The 24,299-nt window shown below is 43.2% G+C and overlaps 1 protein-coding gene and 1 long non-coding RNA gene across 2 annotated transcripts in view; both read right to left on the bottom strand.

The window, feature by feature from the left end:
• LOC139069636 (uncharacterized) overlaps positions 1-24,299 on the bottom strand; it is a 438,794-nt gene that overhangs the window by 262,398 nt on the left and 152,097 nt on the right. The gene's annotated exons all lie outside the window — the stretch shown is intronic.
• Positions 4,884-5,849, bottom strand: LOC139070877 (uncharacterized). Its single transcript, XR_011521277.1, has 3 exons — positions 5,753-5,849; positions 5,463-5,629; positions 4,884-5,016 (listed from the first exon to the last, which is right to left on the bottom strand). It is a non-coding gene; the product is annotated as an uncharacterized lncRNA (long non-coding RNA).

Below are 24,299 nucleotides of genomic sequence, written 5' to 3'. Positions count from 1 at the left end.
GGGTGGCTCAAGTGGAGGAGTTTCAGTATCTCGGGATCTTGTTCACAAGTGAGGATTGGAGGGATCGGGAGATCGACAGGCAGATTGGTTCGGTGTCTGCAGTGATGCGGACGCTGAGCCAATCTGTCGTGGTGAAGAGGGAGCTGAGCCAGAAAGCCAGGCTCTCGATTTACCGGTCGATCTACGTCCCAATCCTCACCTAAGCCTTTGGGTAGTGACTGAAAGAACGAGATTGTGAATACAAGCAGCCAAAATGAGTTTCCTCCGTAGGATGGCCGGGCTCAGCCTTAGAGATAGGGTGAGGAGCTCAGACATTTTGGAGGGACTCGGAGTAGAACTGCTGCTCCTCCGGATTGAAAGGAGTCGGTTGAGGTGGTTTGGGCATCTGGTCAGGATGCCTCCCTGGGGAGGTGTTTCAGGCTAGTCCTGCCGGCAGGAGGCCCCCGGGTCAACCCAGGACACATTGGAGAGGTTACATCTCTAATGTGGGGAATGCCTTGGGGTTCTGCCGGAGGAACTGGTGGAGGTGGCTGGGGAGAGGACAGTCTGGAGCTCCCTAGTTGGGATGCTGCCCCCGCGGCCCGGGCCCGGATAAGCGGAGGAAGACGACGACGATGAAGACAAAGCTGGCTCATTTATTGGAATGATGTCATGTAAAGTTTTCCCAGAATTAGCCTTTATTGTGTCCAGTGAATAATGTGAGCTCTGCACATTAGCAGCACTGTTGCAATATCTTATGTTGTCTTATAAAGAAAACATATTTGTAGATTGTTTTCCGTTTATGCCACAAGGTGATAGATGCGCATAGAGGTCCTTTTGCATGTGATGTTATTGTAACTTTTTTCACCTCTATAGAAGCAAAATATTTGGCACTTTTCCTACACCGAGCTCAGATATCTAATTGTGACAGTACACTTATCAGGGTTAAGTCATTTCCAATTAATTGGATTGAATCCCCAGATATTAAAAAAGATAATTATCAGAAGATAACATGCTGTGAAATACTGCAAAGGTCTCAGGTCCATGTCCAAGTTTCTAGATCAATCTTTGTACTTAAAGGAGGTGACATTTTAGTTAAGGTGTTTTGCCTTAATGCTGTTGGGTTTGGTGGTGGATAAATGAAGATTTGGTTTAGTTTGCAACAGCTTGAGCTGAAAACCTTGCGGTCATTTTGTTTATTCTAAACCTTTTTGGACACCAACATTAATGTTTAAGGCCATCTGTCCAACAGCTGATAATTAGCTTAAATAGTCATACAGATGGACCGTGATTCAGCAAATCTTTCAGGAAATTGCTGAGAAAGATGCCTTAAAACTTCCATCAGAGTCCAAACTTCAACAGGGCTGAGTAGCTGTGGCAAAATCCTCTACAAATCCTCACAATGGTCCTCATTAAACTGCTGCAACATGTAAAGTGAAATTTTATTCAAGCTGTGAGTGAAAAGTGAAACCACTATTAATCTGGCCATGTGGAATGTGGCAGCTGTCCTGGGGAAGAAGAGACTCTCCTGTGGAGTCATCTACGCAACTTCTGACTTGTAGCTATTTTCATAACCAACTTTTACAATCAAATAATCTCCATTTATGTGACAGACATGGTCAAAACACAATATTTTATCATTTAAATTGAAGTACAGCATATGTGATTAAGGGTGTAAGGAAAAGCAGATTAAAGAGAAACTTTTATAGCCTCATTCACTTACATTCTTTTTTTTTTGTTCAGGAGACGCAAATGTCCAGAACATAAAAGATGACCTTCTGCAATGCTTACAAGTTTGGCCAAGGTCTGACTTGATTTCAGTCTTTGGATCAGTGCAGACAGTGCCCCACCTTTAACTGGAGAAAACTTGGTGCTGTCATGTTCACGGGCCGAGGTGAGTGCTTGTTACGTCCCCCGACAGGTGTTGTAAAAATGTGAAGGATGGGGGTAACATAAGAACTGGCGGAGGAGTTTAAAATGGGTTTATTTGTATCAAAAAGGTATTAAAAACACAAGCAAACAATTCTCTCTGAAAAGGTTAACATTACACAGCCAAATTATCAACTATAATAGACCTGGTTAAAACTTATATTAAAAGTTTAACCGAGCAGAAGGTGTTTTAAAATCCCAAAGTTGATAAAAAGTCCCAAACAATTTACTGATGAAAACACCTAGTAAAAGCTTATTTTAAAAGCTTTACCACACGAAGGTGTTTAAAAACCAAAGTCAGTAAAATTGCACCAAATACAGTTAAAATTTAAAAAACTTATCACCAAGAATTAAAAACTACCTCCGTTTAAAACTCCAACGAATCCAAACGAATGCAACCAAAAAGGGGTTAAAACCAAACAAAACCCAGGAGGACAGCAGAACCCAGTGGCGGCTGGTGAAAAATATTTTTGGTGGGGCTGTGCTATTTTTTATTTTTAAACAAACTTGTGCTTTCTGAGCTTTGTGCACAACTTCACTATTTCCTGAATTAAGCACATCTCTTTTATTTCCTGTCTTACATCATTGGACAAACTGATTAATCCAGGTGTGTCTGACTATTGGCACGCTGCCTTGTGGACCAAGGTTGAAAAATACTGCATTAAATTGCACATAAAATAACATGACCATAAATGGTAAATAGGCAATGCAAGAGGCAAGTAACAAAAACATTTTGTTTAATTTCAACATTTGAGTGAACATGAAAAATTATGAGCAGGTCACTGTTACAGTAATGGTAGTAAACACTACTTAGACAAAATGCCAGAAATTTACACTGTTAAATATTTCTGGAGTGTTGTGCCAAGGTCAGCTTTATACAAAGATCAAGTGGATGCATTTGTGTGTGTGTGTGTGTGTGTGCGTGCGTGCGTGCGTGTGTGTGTGTGTGTGATACCTCATTTGTACAGAAATTTTGCCCTTCTGTCCTTCTGAGTGGCAAAGCTCTTGATTAGCTTTTTATTGAAGTCAGGAATGTTTGTGACAAGCTTTTTTTTCCATGGAGAGCATGGCAAGAGCATTCAGCCCATCCTGTGTCATGGTGTTCCTCAAGGAAAGTCTTAATCCTCTTTAAAGTAGATAAATAAATAAAAAACAACAGATAAGTACATAGGAAACACTTTCATAGGAAATAATGTCATCAGTATCCTCTTACAAATGTCATATTTCCCAGTTTTTGGGACAATAAAACATTTCTGATTCTCAATCAGATGTTTTTACATTTGAGGTAAAAACATCTACTTGAGAATCAGAAATGTTTTATTGTCCCAAAAGCTGGGAAATGTGTTTGCTGCAGCAGAAGTGTAACAAGTAAAATGGAATCAGATTGATGAAAGTACAAATTTACATGAAATACACATTTACGTGTTAAAATATGTATAATAAGTATGTGTGTTGAAATTGGTTTTTACAGTTATTGCACATTAAACATGTTATTAAACAAATGTCCCGGTTTGTGGGACAACCAAGGATTTCTGATTCTGACTGTCTTGTTCACAGAAATGTAATGTACAGCTTACCTCTGCACCCAGCTGCTGTTGTTCCCTCGTCGAGCTGCATGGCAACGTTAGCTCTGCTGCCTAGCATGGCTAGCTTCACCGTGTTGTTGTCCATGTGTGCCCGGGATGACTCGTGTTTCTTCACCTTCTCAGAAAAATGTTTCATGTCTGTAACTCCTGACTCATCCATGCCTTATCTGTCCCAGCCGTTTTGAATAACAAACACGGAAAGCAAAATAACGCATTAGCGTGATTGCATCCAGCTAGCCAAGCCTTCCTGGTGTACCAATTTCGGGAGAAGCCTAGTGTGTACAGTTTACCTCTCTCCTTGTCCTGCTGGCTTATCTTTACGTCGGGCTGATCTGGTCCAAGCTCTTTGACATTAAGTTTTTCCACCATAGTTCTCCTCTCGAACGGATACTGGAGAAGAGACCAAACTGAATTCAGTGGCTGCTGAGATCAGGTATCCATGCTGGTCACTGGCAGCGTCCATGTTACATCTGCGTCACGACCAAAAACGACTCTGCCGAGTTCTACCGAACACCAACGAAACCTTTGGCGGTAGCTCTATCGCCCATCATGCTTCTGAAACAACGTCAACGCTGATTGGATACATTCCCATTCCTACCCTTTGATTTTCTTGTCAGCAATTGGACGGCTGGTCCCGTCCTGTTTGGGCGATTCAAAAACAGCCTACAGCCTCCACCGCTCGGCAGAGACCGGCAGAGACCTATATATATATATATATATATATATATATATATATATATATATATATATATATATATATATATATATATATATATATATATGCAGTGGCGGCTGGTGAAAAATATTTTTGGTGGGGCTGTGCTATTTTTTTATTTTTAAACAAACTTGTGCTTTCTGAGCTTTGTGCACAACTTCACTATTTCCTGAATTAAGCACAGCTCATTTATTTCCTGTCTTACATCATTGGACAAACTGATTAATCCAGGTGTGTCTGACTATTGGCACGCTGCCTTGCAGACCAAGGTTGAAAAATACTGCATTAAATTGCACATAAAATAACACGACCATAAATGGTAAATAGGCAATGCAAGAGGCAAGTAACAAAAACATTTTGTTTAATTTCAACATTTGAGTGAACACCAAAAATTATGACCAGGTCACTGTTACAGTAATGGTAGTTAACACCACTTAGACAAAATGCCAGAAATTTACACTGTTAAATATTTCTGGAGTGTTGTGCCAAGGTCAACGTTATACAAAGATCAAGTGGATGCATTTGTGTGTGTGTGGGATACCTCATTTGTACAGAAATTTTGCCCTTCTGTCCTTCTGAGTGGCAAAGCTCTCGATTAGCTTTTTATTGAAGTCAGGAATGGTTGTGACAAGCTTTTTTTTCCCATGGAGAGCATGGCAAGAGCATTCAGCCCATCCTGTGTCATGGTGTTCCTCAAGGAAAGTCTTAATCCTCTTTAAAGTAGAAAAGCACCTTTCTGATTCGGCTGTGGTCATGGGTGTGGTGACAAGAATCTTCTTTTGCATGGCTCAGGATGGTGTGAAAAACCTGTCATATGATGAATAAAAAACAACAGATAAGTACATAGGAAACACTTTTATAGGAAATAATGTCATCAGTATCCTCTTACAAATGTCATATTTCCCAGTTTTTGGGACTATAAAACATTTCTGATTCTCAATCAGATGTTTTTACATTTGAGGTAAAAACATCTAATTGAGAATCAGAAATGTTTAATTGTCCCCAAAGTTGGGAAATTTGTTTGCTGCAGCAGAAGTGTAACAAGTAAAATGGAATCAGATTGATGTATGTACAAATGTACATGAAATACACATTTACGTGATTAAATATGTATAATAAGTATGTGTGTTGAAATTAGTTTTTACAGTTATTGCACATTAAACATGTTATTAAACAAATGTCCCGGTTTGTGGGACAACCAAGGATTTCTGATTCTGATTATCTTGTTCACAGAAATGTAATGTACAGCTTACCTCTGCACCCAGCTGCTGTTGTTCCCTGCATGGCAACGTTAGCTCTGCTGCCTAGCATGGCTAGCTTCACCGTGTTGTTGTCCATGTGTGCCCGGGATGACTCGTGTTTCTTCACCTTCTCAGAAAAATGTTTCATGTCTGTAACTCCTGACTCATCCATGCCTTATCTGTCCCAGCCGTTTTGAATAACAAACACGGAAAGCAAAATAACGCATTAGCGTGATTGCATCCAGCTAGCCAAGACTTCCTGGTGTACCAATTTCGGGAGAAGCCTCGTGTGTACAGTTTACCTCTCTCCTTCTCCTGCTGGCTTATCTTTACGTCGGGCTGATCTGGTCCAAGCTCTTTGACATTAAGTTTTTCCACCATAGTTCTCCTCTCGAACGGATACTGGAGAAGAGACCAAACTGAATTCAGTGGCTGCTGAGATCCGGTATCCATGCTGGTTGTAGTCACCGGCGGCGTCCATGTTACATCTGCGTCACGACCAAAAACGACTCTGCCGAGTTCTACCGAACACCAACGAATCCTTTGGCGGTAGCTCCATCGCCCATCATGCTTCTGAAACGTTCTGAAACAACGTCGACGCTGATTGGATACATTCCCATTCCTACCCTTTGATATTCTTGTCAGCAATTGGACAGCTGGTCTCGTCCTGTTTGGGCGATTGAAAAACAGCACACAGCCTCCACCGCTCGGCAGAGCTCGGCAGAGACCGGCAGAGACCAATATATATATATATATATATATATATATATATATATATATATATATGATTTATTTTTGTTACAAAACACACAATTAACTTAGAATATGTGATTATTGTTAATTTTATTTATTTATTTTTTAAAATAAAAATTAAAAACACGGAAAAACTGGGAGGGCGGCACCCTATCGCCCTCTACTGGCCAGCCGCCACTGTATATATGTCTGATATATTTTTGTTACAAAACACACAATTAACTTAGAATATGTGATTATTGTTCATTTTATTTATTTTTTTTTTTAAATAAAAATTAAAAACACGGGAAAACTAGGAGGGCGGCGCCCTATCGCCCTCTACTGGCCAGCCGCCACTGGCAGAACCCCTGCACTGCTGCCTCCCAGACTGCTGAAGGCACAGCCCTTTTATGCAGGTGTTTGCTCATCAGGAAGATTTAGCTCAGCTGTGCTCCTCAGCAGCCCGGGAGAGAGGAGGAGGAGGGGCAGTGTCAGGGTCATTCACTAGAGCTGGATGATCCGAGCTCCTGCTCTTCACTGGCCAGACTTGCAACCGTAACAGTGCTCCTCTCCCACTAACCACCTTTGAGTCAATTTCCCCACAGGTGAGGAGCGGAGGTGGCAGCAGCTGCACTGAATCTCCAATCAGGAAGTCTGGTATAAAGGAAGAATGGAGACACCACTCTACAACCGGATGATTGCTCCAGTTTAGGTAGCCCCAGCCACTCGTGTTAATTTGCTCGCTTGAACTCATTTGTGGATTATTTGGATTTAGAACTATGGACTGTTTTGGATTACGTTTTGGATTCTCCTCTGAACCCCTGTTTGTTTGCTCTGTTCAGGAAAACTCCACTCCTTTCATTACCCTCGTCGCTCGAAACCCAGATCACCAGAACCACGTCCCATCCTCCTCCACTGCGTCTGCTTTGATTCTCTCCGCTGCCTCACCCACCTCGGCCAGCCGGTCCTCCACCAGTGCTCACCTTGGCTCCCCACCTTCCTCGCACATCACGGATTACTATATGGACAAACGCCGTACAGCACACCCTCCACTGGACTTCCCAGTGCAACTTTTGTTCCCGGTTTAAAATAAAGAACTTTAACTTACCCAGAGGTGTCGAGTCGATTCTGCGTGTCTTGGGTTAAACACCTTCCTCAAGTCATGACAGGTGCATTTACATGCACATCTAAGTTGATCTAAAGTAATAAGCTGAGAGCCTTCATCCTAGTGTACATGTACGTTAGGAAACCAAACTCTGAAAGGAAGTTTGTTCCTCTCCAGTACAGTAGGTGGCGACATGCACCCCTTCGTATCGGCATTCTTCCAGTTAGCATATAGCAACACAAATGGTGAACAAATGCTGACGAGAATGAAGCACACTGTCTGGTGTTACATGTGTTACTTTGTGGTGACAATTTTATCAGAAGACCACTTCTGCAGATACAGACACTTTTCTACAGCATTTTCTGGGTGCTTCCGCACAATTAGAATGTTTAAAATTGTGGTTGTCTTCAGTAGGACTAACGCGTTTACATGCATTAAAAAACAAAATCAGCTTCACTCTATTTAGGGCAATAGTTTGATTTTCTGATTGTGTAAATGCTCGTACTGTGTCTTACACTAATCAAAAATTTGTGAATGTTCTTTAGGACCTTGTGCCAGACCTCCTCTGATAATCAAACACCCAGGTCCAGCTCCCATTTCCATTTTAAAACATCCAAACTGGTCCGATGGTGCGAGCTGAGCCGAGTGTAAGGTTTATTCAAAACGTTCTCGGTAGATTTCCGACAGTCCATGATCTCATCGAAAACAGTCCGAGACTGGCAGATGGGAAGCATTCAGACTTGGACTTAAAGTGCCTCAGTTGTAAGTAGCTAAAAATACTGCTGCGAAAATGAATCTTGACCCTCTTTTGTCCAAGGGAGACAATTCACCATCAACATATAAATCATATGGAGCATGTATACCTCTAGTAGCCCACACATCGAACCACCTCATCAGACAGAGGGGATAAACCTGTGGTTCTTCGTCACAGGAGCGGCAGATGACCAAAAGACCATCTACACTATTTCCAGTTCTTAATTGTCTGAACAACAATGGGGTTGGCTGAGTATGAAGTGTGTGTGTGTGTGTGTGTGTGTGTGTGGGGGGGGGGGGGGGGTACTTGCATAGCTGTAAGTTAAAAGTAAATGTGCTCAAGGAACTGAGACTGTCTAAAAAATGCAGCCTAAATGCCCTAGTCCTGTACAATAACAGCTTTGGATCTCAATCGGAGTTCACACACACACATTGCATTCAGGCTCTTTATTGGGCTGCTGGTCACGCACATTTTGGCAGCATCCAGGATCCAATCTGAAATCACAGCAGGTTTGTTTTGGGGTAATAGAAGCATAACAATGTGTTTTCACTTCACTCACATCCTAAAACAATGAATGAATTTCTATATTATACTTAGCTAGACGACGGGACTGATTATTTTAATACAGTGTTTGTTACCTAATGTGTGTAAGATGTGCATGTGAACAAAAATCAATTGAAGCATGTTCTTACTGCAGCCCGCTGACGTCGTTAGGTCCGTTTTAGGGGGTTTATTTTATTTTATTTTTTTCAGTTAACTTTTTTTTATTTGTTCACATCTACATGCTCAACACAATCACGACATGTGTAGTTGGTACATGAGTTTTTTAGTCTGAAACAGAAATAATAATTAATGAATATAGAACTACACCGTCGCACACAGGAAGTATCAAGAAAGAACTTCCTCCACTTCCCGCAGCTTAGTTGACAAGTCAGGGGGCGGGGCGATACAGCAAAACCTATATATCATTGAGCAAACCCTGCTCAGCGCTCATGTAAGTCACTCAACATCACATTAGGGAAAGACAGCAATAGCAGCACACTGTTAACATTTCAAGGTTATAGTTCAGACTTCAGAGAGAGGAAAATGCTACCGCACCGACATGCTAATGCTAACTCCGCTAGCATGTTTACATGCCGCAAACCATAATGAAAAGCTTTGATGTCAAGTAAAATGGTCGGAAAACTTCCCTGAAGTGACATGATTAACGAGCCAGCCAGTTCATTGAGTGACTTAGTGCCACCAACTTGAGCGTACAGTAATGAGTCTGCACAAACAGAAGCTGCTCTGCGCTTGTGTGCAGGAGCTGCAGCCCGCTCTGTGGGCTCAACTCTGTCTCTGCGCATGCAAATCTCTCCCTGCTCTCCTCAACAAGTAGCCTCTCCAACAGTCAATCACAGACAGCTCTGTTTTATCCAATCAAAGCATGTCCAGGAAACACTGCTTTACAGAAAAACATCCATTTAACAGCTTATTGGACTGCTTTCTGCTGCTGGTTATCTACCAGTCACCATCCACTGCCTGCAAAATACTTTGCTGTAATTCATGTGTCATGATTAGGGTGACCATATTTGACTTCCAGAAAAGACACATTGCCTATTCCTAAAACTGTTAAATTGCACTCTTTTCAGTTAAAAATGACTTTTAATTTCAACATATAAAGTGTTTCTTCTCTGTTTGGTTAGACATAAATGATCCATTGATGTGTAAAAGGAAGTGAACAGTGGAAATGACCCAGGAAAAGAGGAGGGTTAATCAACCTAATTAAATATAATTATATAAAGTCCTCTTTATCTGAAAAAAGTGCAATTTTCCTGGCAGTATTTCCTGGACATGCTTTGATTGCATAATGGAGAGCTGTCTGATTGGCTGACGGAGAGGCTACATTGCTTTGTAAATTGCAAATTGAGCAACAACAGGGAGATTTGTGCAGGCAGAGACGGAGTTCAGCATGCAGAGAGGGCTGCATACGACTGCAGAGCAGGATGTGCTCTTGCAGATTGATCACTGCACGCTCCAGTTGGTGGCACAAAAATCACTCCACATTAAAAACCTGAATCAGAATATGGCCGAATGTGTATATTATTGACCATTTTTCTAGATTATATATTTTTTCTATAATATATATATATATATATATATATATATATATATATATATATATATATATATATATTATAGGTACATATATGTATCTATAATATAGTAAACAGCCAGTTTTATATATGTCACATATATTCAAAAGCTATATCAAAACATATATTAAAACCTATATGTTTATGACTTCTTTCCATGTGGGTTGTCAATTGCTTAATATTTCCTATGTTTACCTTTGGTAAAGAAAGGAGATATTGTACTCATCTAACTTTAACATAAATTTTGGCAGCTTAATGTGACATTATGGAAAATGCCATCATCATGATCAACCAAACATAGGCTATATTAGGCTAACAGTTGTCCATATTCTGTGCCATTTATCCACCAATGGCTGTTTCAATTATTGTGAGTGAAAACTAAATGGCATAGTAGCATTTGTTCTGGCATTAGAAATTGAAAATGTTTTTCAAAGTGTTGGCTAGATGGATATGCGAAGATTTTTTTAAGAGAGTGAGTGAGGAACATGAGAGAGACCAGGTGGTTGATGCTGAGGAGATCTGCATGGTCAAGGTCAGTGATCTACAGCGAAAACAGGGGCGAGCGCACCATTATGAGCATTTACCTGAGCACAACGTTCCCAAGCAAAATTGAACAGTTTTCTATTTAGGAGTGAACAGGTAAGAGACCTTGAGAAAAAAAAACAACTATAATTATCATCTGACCTGCAACCTTATGTCAAGTTGTATCTGTATAGTTGACTTTCTGTATTATAAGTTCTACTACTTGCTGGATATTTTTATATATACTGTTATTTTGTCTTGTAATTGTTAATTACATACTCCTTTATTCCATATCATAGCAGTGTTATTCATATATTAAAACTGTCAACTGTACACTCATTTGGCAGAATAAAAGTTTGATAATTATTAATTTGTTCTTTATTGTCACATTTCAGTAACATTTACAATTAAACAAGTTGTAATTAAACAAATTAAATAAATGACTACAAAATTTCCCCCTGTTAAGTGCAGTAGACTGAAATGAATAGCTTTATTTGGAAATATAACATATCTAATTTTTAATGGACTTACATAAAATCTTTCTTCAACGTAGACCCCACTAATTAACTGATTAAGTGTTATTTTTTATAAAAAGAAGAGAGAAAATGTACAAAGGTAGGAAAGGAAAAGAAAGTGATAAAATAATAGGTTTTGTTAAATGTTCTTCAGATAATGAATTAATTGACAAAGTTTTTGCAGGGTGTGACAAAAAACGTTCAAGGTCAAGCTCCTGGGTGTCACACCCTGTCCTGTCTTCTCCTAGGTTGTAGTCTGTGTCTCCGTTAATTGCTCCCACCTGCCTCTTGTTTCCCAATCACCATAGCTCCTGTTCCTCATGTATTTAAACCCCTGCTGTTCTGTGTTCCTTGTGGTGTCATTGTTCCAGTGTCTGCGTGCTTAATAAACCCATGTTAAGATATCCTACCTGCCTGCCTGTTTCCTCCCCGGTCTGGATCCACGCCTTTCCTCCGCTCCACTCCGCGCACGTCGTGACAGAATGACACCACCCGAACCCGTTGATGGATCCAGCCGGGAGATTCTGCCCTGGGAGAACCTGCTCCAGTGGCTCACGTCCGACCACCGGCCAGCTTCTCCATCTCCTTCTGCCCCAGCTCCGCCTCGCCGCCGCTGGCGTTGCCGACCTTCGGCCGCAGCGTTCCTCCCTGTCCTCCCGGAACCGGAGGCATGTTTGGACCGGGAGCCGCTGCCAGATCGCTCCAGCTATGAGGGCACGAGGCTGGCGATCTGTTCCCCCGGAGTCGGTCCACGGCGTGGGGAGAGACGCCGGAAGCCACCACAGCCCAGCTCTTCTGGACGGAGCTTCGAGCCCGCCGCTGGCCGTGCCCGGCGCAGCAGTTCGGACACGCCCCCGGCCAGACCACCAGTCCCGTCTCCTGCCGAACTGGAGCCCCCGTCGGTTGCAGAGGAAGGAGCAGCAATCGCGGCCCGGCTGATGGAGCAACAGGCGGAGCTCGGCCGGTTCCGCGAGCTCCTCAGCCGCAAGGAGTCTCACCTGGACGCCCTATCCTCCTCGTCCCAGGGCCAGAGGAGCGAGCGCGGGGTTCCCCCAGCGGAGCTCGCCGGTCAGCGGGCTGAGCTGGCCCAGCTCCGTTGGACGCTCAGCCTCAGGGAGCTACAGCTGGACGAGCTGACCTCCCACCTCTCCTCAACGCTCCAAGCCCTCCTAGCAGCGGCTCTGCCACCGGCCCAGAAGCAGACGGCACCGGCCCATAAGCCGACGGAGCGGGCCGAGAGACGGAGGGTACCGACCCGGAAGCAGATGGAGCCGGATCCGGTCCAAAACTCGGCGGTCCAGAAGTCGAGGGACCAGAAGCCGACTCCTCCGGGCCAGAAGCAGACGGTTCCGGTTCCGGTCAAGAGGCCAGCGGTCCAGAGGTCGACGGTCCGAAAATCGAAGGACCAGAAGTCGACGCCCCTGGACCCGAAGTCGATGGTGGTCGACGCCCCTTCCTGTTCTGAAGTTGTCGCCCCTGATGACGACGTGTCCGAAGTCGTCGCCCCTGATGACGACGTGTCCGAAGTCGTCGCCCCTGATGACGACGTGTCCGAAGTCGTCGCCCCTGATGACGACGTGTCCGAAGTCGTCGCCCCTGATGACGACGTGTCCGAAGTCGTCGCCCCTGATGACGACCTGTCCGAAGTCGTCGCCCCTGATGACGACCCGTCCGATGTCGTCGCCCCCTCTTCTGATGACGTCGCCTCCTCTTCTGATGACGTCGCCGTCACCTCTGAAGTCGGCTCGTCTGATGACGTCGTCGCCGTCACCTCTGAAGTCGGCTCGTCTGATGACGTCGCCGCCGTCTCGTCGTCTGAAGTCGGCTCGTCTGATGACGTCGCCGCCGTCTCGTCGTCTGAAGTTGGCTCGTCTGATGACATTGCCGCCGCCTCGTCCTCTGAAGTCGGCTCGTCTGATGACGTCACCGTCGCCTCGTCCTCTGAAGTCGGCTCGTCCGATGATGTCGCCGTCTTGTCTGGGGATGCTCTTTGCACTCAAGAGGCCGACGCTCCGTCCAGCCCGGCGTCTCCACGGTCTCCAGTTCCGATGGTGGTTTTGAGGGCAACGCCGGTCCAGCCTGCAGTGACTTTGTCGCCGGCCCAGCCTGCAGTGACTTTGTCGCCGGCCCAGCCTGCAGTGACTTTGTCGCCGGCCCAGCCTGCAGAGCTCCTCCTCTGCCGCAGGCGCCGGCCTCCAAGGACCCGTCGCCTCCTCTGCCGCAGGCGCCGGCCTCCAGAGGCCCGTCGCCTCCTCTTCTGCAGCAGGCGCCGGCCTCCAAGGACCCGTTGCCTCCTCTGCCGCAGGCGCCGGCCTCCAGAGGCCCGTCGCCTCCTCTTCTGCCGCAGGCGCCGGCCTCCAGAGGCCCGTCGCCTCCTCTTCTGCCGCAGGCGCCGGCCTCCAAGGGCCCGTCGCCTCCTCTTCTGACGCAGGCGCCGGCCTCCAAGGGCCCGTCGCCTCCTCTTCTGCCGCAGGCGCCGGCCTCCAAGGGCCCGTCGCCTCCTCATCTGCCGCAGGCGCCGGCCTCCAAGGGCCCGTCGCCTCCTCATCTGCCGCAGGCGCCGGCCTCCAAGGGCCCGTCGCCTCCTCATCTGCCGCAGGCGCCGGCCTCCAAGGGCCCGTCGCCTCCTCATCTGCCGCAGGCGCCGGCCTCCAAGGGCCCGTCGCCTCCTCTTCTGCCGCAGGCGCCGGCCTCCAAGGGCCCGTCGCCTCATCTGCCTCAGGCGCCGGCACCCGGACTCTGCCGTTCCCTGCCGCCTCTCCATCATCCTCTGGGCCCTCCCTCCGGGTCCCCCTCCCCCCGCCCTGCTCCTGGTTCCTGTGGGCGTCTGGGATCCGCCCTTTGGGGGGGGGGGGGGGGGGGGGGGTACTGTCACACCCTGTCCTGTCTTCTCCTAGGTTGTAGTCTGTGTCTCCGTTAATTGCTCCCACCTGCCTCTTGTTTCCCAATCACCATAGCTCCTGTTCCTCATGTATCTAAACCCCTGCTGTTCTGTGTTCCTTGTGGTGTCATTGTTCCAGTGTCAGCGTGCTTAATAAACCCATGTTAAGATATCCTACCTGCCTGCCTGTTTCCTCCCCGGTCTGGATCCACGCCTTTCCTCCGCTCCACTCCGCGCACGTCGTGACACTGGGGCTAAGCCCCCCCTATATCTCAATCCTAGTGACGTCCATGCTGCAGCCTAGTTATGAGCCTACCTTGTATGTCATCATACGATTAATCCTAAAATATCCCATTAGCAAAATCACCATTCTTTTTCCACATTAGATGGAAGCTGAACTCATAATGTAAGTGGTCAGTTATTAGGATTTTTGCACAAAAGTATCAAGCCTACATTCTTGCAGAACTTCTCTTTACTGTGTTGAGCTTCAACAAAATGATCACTGTTGAGAATATGAAAATTTTTTAACCCACATTTTTGCTGCTTTGGGTTTTACCCCATGTTTGAAACTTCTCCACATTCATGAAACTACTGGAAACTTGCCAACTTGCACTTTGAAAAAAAGTTTGTCTGTGTGTGTGGTTGTGGGGGTGTGTGGGTATGGATGTGAGACAGCTAGACAGCCATTTTTAGGTCTCTCAGGAGATGCTCAATTGGGTTTAAGTCAGCAGCCGTGAAGCTGCTCCTTTGTTATTTTAGCTGTGTTTTTAGGGTCATTGTCATGTTGGAAGATAAGCCTTCAGCCCAGTCTGAGGTCCTGAACACTCTGGTTCTTGTCCAGGATAACCTTGTACTTGTCGCATTCATTGTTCCCTTGATTGCAACCAGTCCTCCTGCCCTGCAGCTGAAAAACACCCCCACAGCAATGCTTCATGGTGAGGACTATGTTGGACAAGTGATGAGCAGTGCCTGGTTTTCTCCACAAATACCGCTTAGAATTAAGGCCAAAAAGTTCTATATTGAACTCATCACACCAGAGAATCTTATTTCTCACCATCTCGGGGTCCTTCAGGTGTCTTTTAGCAAACCTTGTGGGCTTTCATGTGTCTTGCACTGAGGAGAGGCTTCCGAGGGGCCACTCTGCAATAAAACCCTGACTGGTGGAGGGCTGCAGTGATTGACTTTCTACAACTTTCTCCCATCTCCTGGATGCATCTCTGCTGCTCAGCTGCAGTGATCATTGGGTTCATCATTACCTCTCTCAATAAGGTTTTTCTACCTCTGTAGCTCATTTTGGCCAAACGGCCTGCTCAAGGAAAGGTTCTGGTCGTCCCAAACATCTTCCATTTAAGAACTCTCTGGTTGGTGATCGTCACTTCCTGCCGTAAGGTATTTTTGTGTCACCTCCAATTTTCAGTGTCGCACTCCGTGTAGCTGTTCAGTATTTGTGGCTCGCTAATATTGATCTGATTTCTCTGCACTGGGACATTTCTGAGTTATTGTAGCACACAAGCATGCTAAAAACACACATTTTCCCACCTAGCTTTTCGGGAACCTTTTGAGTTTGCATGCAGTTTATTTGGTGTTGTGTTATTTTGAGGCAAGAGTGTCGGAATTGGAGACCCGGCACTGTGATGCTGAATAGCTCGTAGATAGCCAGAGGTACTTAACTATTGCTGGACTATCTAGATCAGAACCATCTCGTAGCAGCCCTCCGGTAAAACCTGAGCAGTTCCCTCTAGTTCATTGGAGTTCATAGTGTAGCATCTTCTTAGATGATGTTGCCCCTTTATAAACAAAGGTAACTAAGCACAGGAACTTGGCTCCCTGGTTTAATTCTGATCTATGTACTTTAAAACATAACTCTAGAAAACTGTAGAACATGGCGCCCTACACACTGGAAGGAATCCAGCTTCTCCTGGACAAATAGTCTTGTGCTTTATAAAAATAAGCTTCGACAAGCTAGAACTGCATATTTTTTGTCGCTTGTTGAGGAGAATAAGAATAATCCTAAATTTCTTTTCAGTACAGTTGCCAAACTTAAACAGAATCATAGCTCTGAACTCTATTCCCTTAGCCCTCAGCAGCAATGACTTTATGGGATTTTTCACAAGTAAAATTAATTCCATTAGAAACAAAATCTTTAGCATCCTCCCTAATGCGATTTCTTCTTCCTCAGTAAGTGAGGCAGCTTCAGAGGTGACTGTAGAACCTCATCTGTGTTTGGACCGTTTTGACCCAGTTGCGCTTTCAGAGTTATCAAAAATATTAGCTTCATCTAAACCTTCAACTTGCATTTTAGATCCAAGTTCCCGCAGAAATTAAATATTTAATTTCAATGTGTCAGTTTCTGAACTGACTTTATTTTTATTACTCCTCCATATCTGTGATGAGATAAGCATGCACTAATTGGCGGTTTCTGCTTGCCTGGATAAATGCCACGGATCAGCACTGCTGGGCTTGCTGAAATAATGAGCCAATAAAGATAAGGATCATGAGAAACTGCTGATTGGAAACTGCTTAAATTCCCTGTGACACATTTTTTTGGTCTGTTGCAAAGTGGCCAAACACAATCAATTGTTTCAATGCAAGCTGTTACAAATTGAAAAGTACAGCTGGCATCGGCAACCTCATGTTCTGTACCAAGACCTTGACTGCTGAATGAAAATGTATTGTTGAAAGTGGCCTTTATTCTCTTTACTGTGCTTGAAGGCCAAACTAGCTCACTTCCATAGAAATGTAGCTGATTTTTTTTCATTTTTAAAATATTAAACTTTTCCTCAAACTTCAACATGTTCTCTTTTAGAGAGTCATCATCTTTGCAATTGTAAATGGCATGTATTTGATAGTGAGTTTTAGAGTCCTAGAACCCCTTTAGGCACTTGACAACGCAACCAGTCATTCACCAATGCACACACACACTTACACCCTGGTGATGATGAGCTACAGTTTAGCCAGCTGCCCTCCGATTACTGGACAACCTGCTTTACCTCCTCGGTTACACTCCTTGTTGATGAAAAATATTTGAGAACCACTGTACTGACCAATCATGTGCCATAGCCTTTTTAAAATCATATATATATATATATATATATATATATATATATATATATATATATATATATATATATATATATATATATATATATATAATGACTCCAAACACTTACCTCATCATCACTGTTCAATCCAAAGAGCTACACCTGAATCAACTACAATGTTTCATTTCAAACATCTTTCAGTTTCTATACATGCAACGCATTCAGAATATGGCAATTAAATAATGACCTTGGTTATTACCTTTTCAATAATTATGTTTTTCTAATCTAGTTATTGCAGACCTCAAATCTTACAAGTGAGGGTTGGTTTGAGGTGTTATGTGCACGTCCAGAGATTTCCTATAATGAACTTGCACCCTGGTGTGTGTTCCTTTAGTGCACACAGTGTGATCCTGGTTTTGTTTCACCATGCTCTTTGGGAACACAAAGTAATGCCTCTCTAAGCCTGTTTAAATGCAAAGTAAACTCATAGATGGCAGCACAACATACAAAAGCAAGTCCTTGATTGTTGGGCAGCTCTAATCAAGAGCAGATGAATAAATACCCATCCTCATCTTAATTGAGCAAAGTACATAACATAAATCTTCTGTTTCTCCAAATCAGTTTAGGATTCTCAGCTGGAAATGGATGCTAAAGCCTGCACAGAGATGCATAGTATGGGTTTGTTTGTCATCTCCATCCAGTTTTGCTGCTAAATCTAGACCATTGCACCTCTGAAGGTGACTTCACACCTAGTTTTGTTCATCTTGTCCAAATTGGCTCATACATGTGTTCATTTGAAGCCTATTGCTGTGGTTTGTTTTATTTTCACACATGGAAAACTGCAAACAAAACACAAAGCATCACTGTAAACCATGTGAGAATGCTCACGTCTTTCAGATTGTCTCGGTTCGGGCGCACAAGTAATTACTGGGAGCCTGAACTAGATGAAAGCATGAACTAACCCTCTCTCCCTGAGCTGTAAATGAACCTGTTGGTGGTGGTCGGAGGGACTCTGGCACCAGTGCTCGGCAGCCTTGCCTCTGTCAATGTGCCCCAGGGCAGCTGTAGCTACATCGTAGCTCACCACCAGCGTGTGAATATTTGTGTGAATGGGTGAATGACTGATTGTGTTGTGAAGCACCTGGGGGAGGTGGGGCAGGGGGGGGGGGGGTCATAGAACCCTTCAGTGCTTTTATGAGTCTACTAATAATTACCGTCAGTGAGTCCCATTGACCATTTCAGTACTTGGTTCATGTTTGGCAAACTAGTAGATATTAAATAGTCCCTGATGTTTGTGGGCCCTCCAGCATCCCAGAATACAATGAAAACAGGGCAATGAGGAGGTGTTTGGCTCAAACTTGCATTGTGGTCATTGTGTGATCCAGGTTGAATCACACTCGTAACAGACAACTCTGGAGTTCATTTGGAGCCATATTGAGACAAATTTTGGTATGATTGCCTTGTTCCACACTCACGAGCTTTATGGTTATGTTTATGTTTATGTATTTAGCAGACGCTTTTGTCCAAAGCGACTTACAAATGATAACCGGCATGTTGCCTTTGAGGCTAACAACAACAACTTGACATTAATCATGGAGAGGAGGGAACAAGGAGTGGACAGTAGAGAGGGGGACGGGTGCAGGGAGGGTGCTAGTTTAGAAGATGCTCTCTGAAGAGGAGGGTCTTCAGGAGTTTCTTGAAAGTCGAAAAGGAAGCCCCTGTTCTGGTAGTGCTTGGTAGGTCATTCCACATTTGTGGAACGATGCATGAGAAGAGTCTGGATTGTCCTGAGCGTTGTGTAGGCACTGCTAGCCGACGATCCTGTGATGACCGGAGCGGCCGGGCCGAGACGTAAGCCTTTGCAAGAGGATTCAGGTAGATGGGAGCCGTACCATCTCGGACTTTGAATGCTAGTGTTAGCAATTTGAATTTGATTCGTGCTGCTAGCGGTAGCCAGTGGAGCTCAATGAACAGAGGGGTGAGGTGTGCTCTTTTTGGCTGATTGAAGACCAGATGCGCCGCTGCGTTCTGGACCATTTGAAGAGGTCTCACAGTACAGCTTGGAAGACCAGTTAGAAGGGCATTGCAGTGATCGAGGTGGGAGATGACAGTAGATTGCACCAGGAGCTGGGTGGCATGTTGTATTAAGTATGGTCTGATCTTTCGTGTGTTATACAGCGCAAAGGGGCATGAATGAGCAGTAATGTAATCACACCTGTGTAAGCAACCTGCACCAGAGGAAGCAGACCAGGGTTGTATTTCTTTAGACCAAAGACTGTAAGTGTTGCAGCACCTTCCAAGTGTGCATTTGAGAAAAGTTTCCTTTTATTTCTGACAAACAGAGACAGTCTGTGTAACAGAGCATGTCGTTACTTTACATCTAGAACCCCAGAGTGCCTGGTGGAGGTGTGTATTATCAAGAATCTGGTGATATGATTAATTTCACAATACAGGGGAGTTGATATGGGCTGTGTTACTAAAAGCCAGACTATGGTTGATAGTTTTAAGCCTAATTTTAATTGGAAATCTCTGGTCAGATGCTTCTATGACACATCCAGAGTTATGCTAAGATCTTGTTGTTCCGTCAGAATTATGACAGTAAAAACTGCTGCCACCTAGTTGTTGGAGTTTGAATAGAAAAATCAATACACTGCCTTTAAACATTTCCAGTACATAACACATAATATCACACTATTTGTGTCTGCATTTTCTTACTAGCGCCTGGATAGACTTTGCTTTACACAACTTGCTGAAATATTTTAATTATTAAGTCAGTTCTCACAATCTGGAACAAAATGAGCAATACAATAATATTGGGAGGGTAATGTCCATTCTCATCCTGTGGTTGCCCACACAAGACCTTAAAGTAACTTCTTGTCTGTGCTGTTCTATCTTTTCATGCATTTCAAGAACTTGTTTCCTCTTTGCTCCACATTGGCCCTTGTTGCTCACTAAACGTAGGACTTAACATTTTGCCGAACTTATCAAACTGTTTTTGCATCATTAAAAGTGTTGTAATGACAGCTGCAACAAAAGAGGACAGGAAGATGATCTTTCCATCATTTTATTTGACAAACCAAGTCCTGGAAGTGGTGGACAAAGTAAAATATTTGGGACATTTTCTATGAAGTTATTTCTGTGATAATAATGATGACAGGGTAGCAGTAGCTCAACAGGTTGGGCGGGTTGTCTAGTTATCGGAAGGTTGCAGGTTTGATACCGGCTCTGGACAGAGAATTCTGCTGTTTTGTCCTTGGGCAAGGCACTTAACTCACCTTGCCCGCTAGTGGTGGTCGGAGGGACCGGTGGCGCCTGTGCTTGGCAGCCTCGCCTTTGTCTGTGCTCCCCAGGGCAGCTGTGGCTACATCGTAACTCATCACCATCAGTGTGTGTGAATGGATGAATGGTACACTGTAGTGAAAAGCACTTTGGAGTCCTTACTCTGAGAGGCGCTATACAAGAGCGGGTCATTTATCATTCATAATAAAGACAGTATTGTAAGCTGTACATGCAGGCTAACACTCTGGCACGTAACTTTGGCATGTGCACAGAAAATGTTAAAGTGATCCTTTTGCGTTCTTTTTGCACTCCTTCTATACGTCCCAATTGTGGAGTAATTATAGCAAGGCAGCTATAAAAAAATTACAAATGGTTTATCAGGACTATAAGATTCTTTTAGAATCCACCTGAGGCTCCCACGATGGACCTCGGCAAGCCAAATGTTTGTCACAACTAATGTCCCCACTTTTCGTGCACTATTGCGTAAATACATGTATAAGTTCATGTGCCGTTTGAATAGGTCTACTAACACTGTAATCAGTGCCTTGTCAAATAATGCATGCAGTGACACAAGGTATTCGTCTGGCTTTTTTAAATATTGAAACAGCTGCTTATATGGGGTGTGATTAAAACTGTTTTTTAAATTTGTAAGATGTACACATCTTATGCTCTTCTTTTTATGGGCATCTTACTTCTATTTATTATTTTATCTTTGTTATTTTAAAGTATGGACAGCTGCTTTGTCTGAAATAAAAGTTTGATTGATTGAAAAATCACATGAGACTCCTTGTGCCTTCTAACATGGAAAATGGAAAGCATTAATGTTTGCTGTTGTAATGAAATGCAATTTTAGATAAATTGCAAACCACAATTAGTGCTATCTTCTTACTTTTGTCACAGCTTTATTAGTTATATTGATGTATAAATATCTTTTGAAACAGGCAGTTTTCTAGCACTTCATCTAAGTAATGAGGTGATGGTTTTCAGTCACTTGACTGAAAGGTGTGTGTTTTACTTGATTGAACAACGTGTGATAAATATAAACGTTGAACATTTTATTACTTAACTGTTATAAAAGTAAATATAATTTACTCTTAAAAACTATTTTCTACCTCACTTTGGGGCATCATTTTCCCTGTCGCTGTTCGACATAAACGCTAACTCAGTTACTGCCTCCCTGTTCCTGTGTCTGATTGGCATTACAATTCACATCAGGATAATTAACATTGTATATTGCATCAAAACATCAGTGAGTGCAAGCAGGTTTATAATGTTATAAATGGACATCAGAAGAAGCTCTCAGCTTAAGTATAATTTCTTGTAAATGGCTTGACTCAGATGTGAAAATGTGCTCCAGTTTAATTAGAAAGGTAGAGCAGGAGGATTTGTGTGTTGTGCTGTATGTATTTCTTTATTTTGCAGAATGTGTTGGAAGCTATCCACAAAGCTGATCCTATACCAGATTATCCTACTGCTGCTGTGCATTACATGTGCCATCTGCAGTTGTTCAGGCTCGCACTCTGGAGGAGATGATACCCAATTTTAGCTGTTGCTGCAAAATGTAAAAAAACTTTGAGGTTTGGTCAGTAGTGGAGATCCCATTTTGTTTAGTTTTTTGTTTTTTTGTGTGTGTGTGTGCCAGAAAACAGTAAAAATTCAGAAAACATTTTTTTGGGGCAGCATGAGAGAAAAGGCTTCTCCTGCTGTTTTGCAACTTGCAGGATTGGCCTCAGCCATGAGCAAGTTCACTGAGAAACCAGCCAAATCAGTTGCAAGATGTCAGAATATCAGTAAATAATACAGAGTGAAACTCAAAAACCTGCTGTTTTCTACTCCTCTCACCCCCACTAACTTCTGGTTCCTGAAACAGGAGCACCCAAGCTTTTTGCACAAAGAGATAAACTCACGAGGCATTGTAGATAAACAAGACGAACCACAAATGTGTTGAAAAAACAGGTGAACTTTATCTCTCAATAATGTTCCAAAAAGTGAAGTACTACAACATTTTGGGAACTTTCTCACAATAGACAGAACACCATCTAAAAATAAAATGTCAAACAAAATTTGGACTAAGTCACATGCTGTGGAAGCTATTTTAAAATCCACAAAATTTCCATCAAAACTACATTAAATATGAGAAATGTTTGTATAGTATAATAAAACAATCCTGGGCTGACTGAGTAAGATCAAGCTGTTGATTTATTTTCTATAGTCTGTCACTATGTGATCAGCAGCAACACAAACAGATAATCAGACTGTTACACCCCTCCAGGCCTACGAATTACCAGGAGGGGCAACACAAGTGTGGTGGGAGCAAACACGAGGACAGATGAAGAGTTCAAAAGGAGTTTATTAACTAAAGGGAAGGGTGAGTCTCAGCGTGCCTCTCTCCATGGTGCTGATCCTCCAAAACCCAGCGGGGAAGGAGCGAGGTGTTGTGTGAACAGAGCTCAGGAACGCAGAGGTCATGACTGCTGTATCAGTGTCGGGTAGATGAAACATTAAAAACCATTTGGACATGAATGAACCATATGGCCTAAAATCTATATCGAAATATGTGCTTTTCTTCAGTTTTTATTTGTCTGAATGACTGGTTATAAATTCTCACATATGAATACCAGCAGAACAAATATTCCTAAAAGGTAAAGAGTACCATTTAAAGAACATTTAATGTTCAAAATGTGTTTTAAATATACAAAACATTTCCAGTAGTTTTTGTTGTTTTTATGTAATCAGTTTTTCTATGATTCATTCTCCAAGCAATGCAACACAAAATCCTCATACAATGAATAAAGACAAAATTCATGCACAGTCACACTTAGATGATCAAATATCAACTTAGTCCATCAGCCACACGTAAGCGTACCCCTGATTTGGAATGACTTCTCTAGACTAATAAACATCTTTAGGATATTGATCTATCGTGGAAATTACTCTCAGGGTCAGGGTTTTTAATTTTTTGAGGGGCGTTTGTGTCTGAACAAGTCATTCATTTTTCCTGTTTGTGTAAAATACCTCAAAAGCATTCATGTGTCTTTCTCTACTCGCTATTAATGAATGGTGTGAGATTCCAGCCATGTTTCACAACTCAAATAACTTTGCACTGTGTGACTCACGTGAGCGTAATCTACTGTGTAGTGGAAGCAATTACATCATGAAATTAGCACAATATTTATATTTTACTTGAGAAAGAACATTTTTAATCCTATAATGAATGACAACTATAATGTCCTTCCCTCACCAGGGAGGTGTGCAGGAGGCATCCTAACTACATTCATCTAAAGGATTATTAGGAACACCTGTTCCACTTTAATTATATTTTTAAAGTAATTTATATTGTATTTTCATTATTTTTTACTTCTTTTATGTATTTGTATACAGTATGTGCATATGGGTATTTGGTGTGAGTCACTTGCTGTCCTAATTTTCTTTGCTGTACTAATGGAGGACCCCCTCCAAAACCAGAAGTCACATATCAAGGGGGTTTATCCTCCAAAAAACATAAGTTAAATGAATAAAAAAACTTCTCCTTAATGCAATCATCTGATCAACCAATCACATGGCAGTTGCTTCAATGCATTTAGGGGTGTGGTCCTGGTCAAGACAATCTCCTGAACTCCAAACTGAATGTCAGAATGGGAAAAAAGGTGATTTAAGCAATTTCACAATCTGCTCAGTTACTTTACTGGGATTTTCACACACAACCATTTCTAGGGTTTACAAAGAATGGTGTGAAAAGGGAAAAACATCCAGTATGTGGCAGTCCTGAGGGCGAAAATGCCTTGTTGATGCTAGAGGTCAGAGGAGAATGGGCCGACTGATTCAAGCTGATAGAAGGGCAACTTTGACTGAAATAACCACTTGTTACAACCGAGGAATGCAGCA

Source organism: Nothobranchius furzeri, chromosome 1 (assembly GCF_043380555.1).
Source record: "Nothobranchius furzeri strain GRZ-AD chromosome 1, NfurGRZ-RIMD1, whole genome shotgun sequence".
NCBI classification, from domain to species: Eukaryota; Metazoa; Chordata; class Actinopteri; order Cyprinodontiformes; family Nothobranchiidae; genus Nothobranchius; species Nothobranchius furzeri.
The sequence above is the reverse complement of the archived record's forward strand: the minus strand, read 5'-3'. Positions and strand labels throughout refer to the sequence as shown.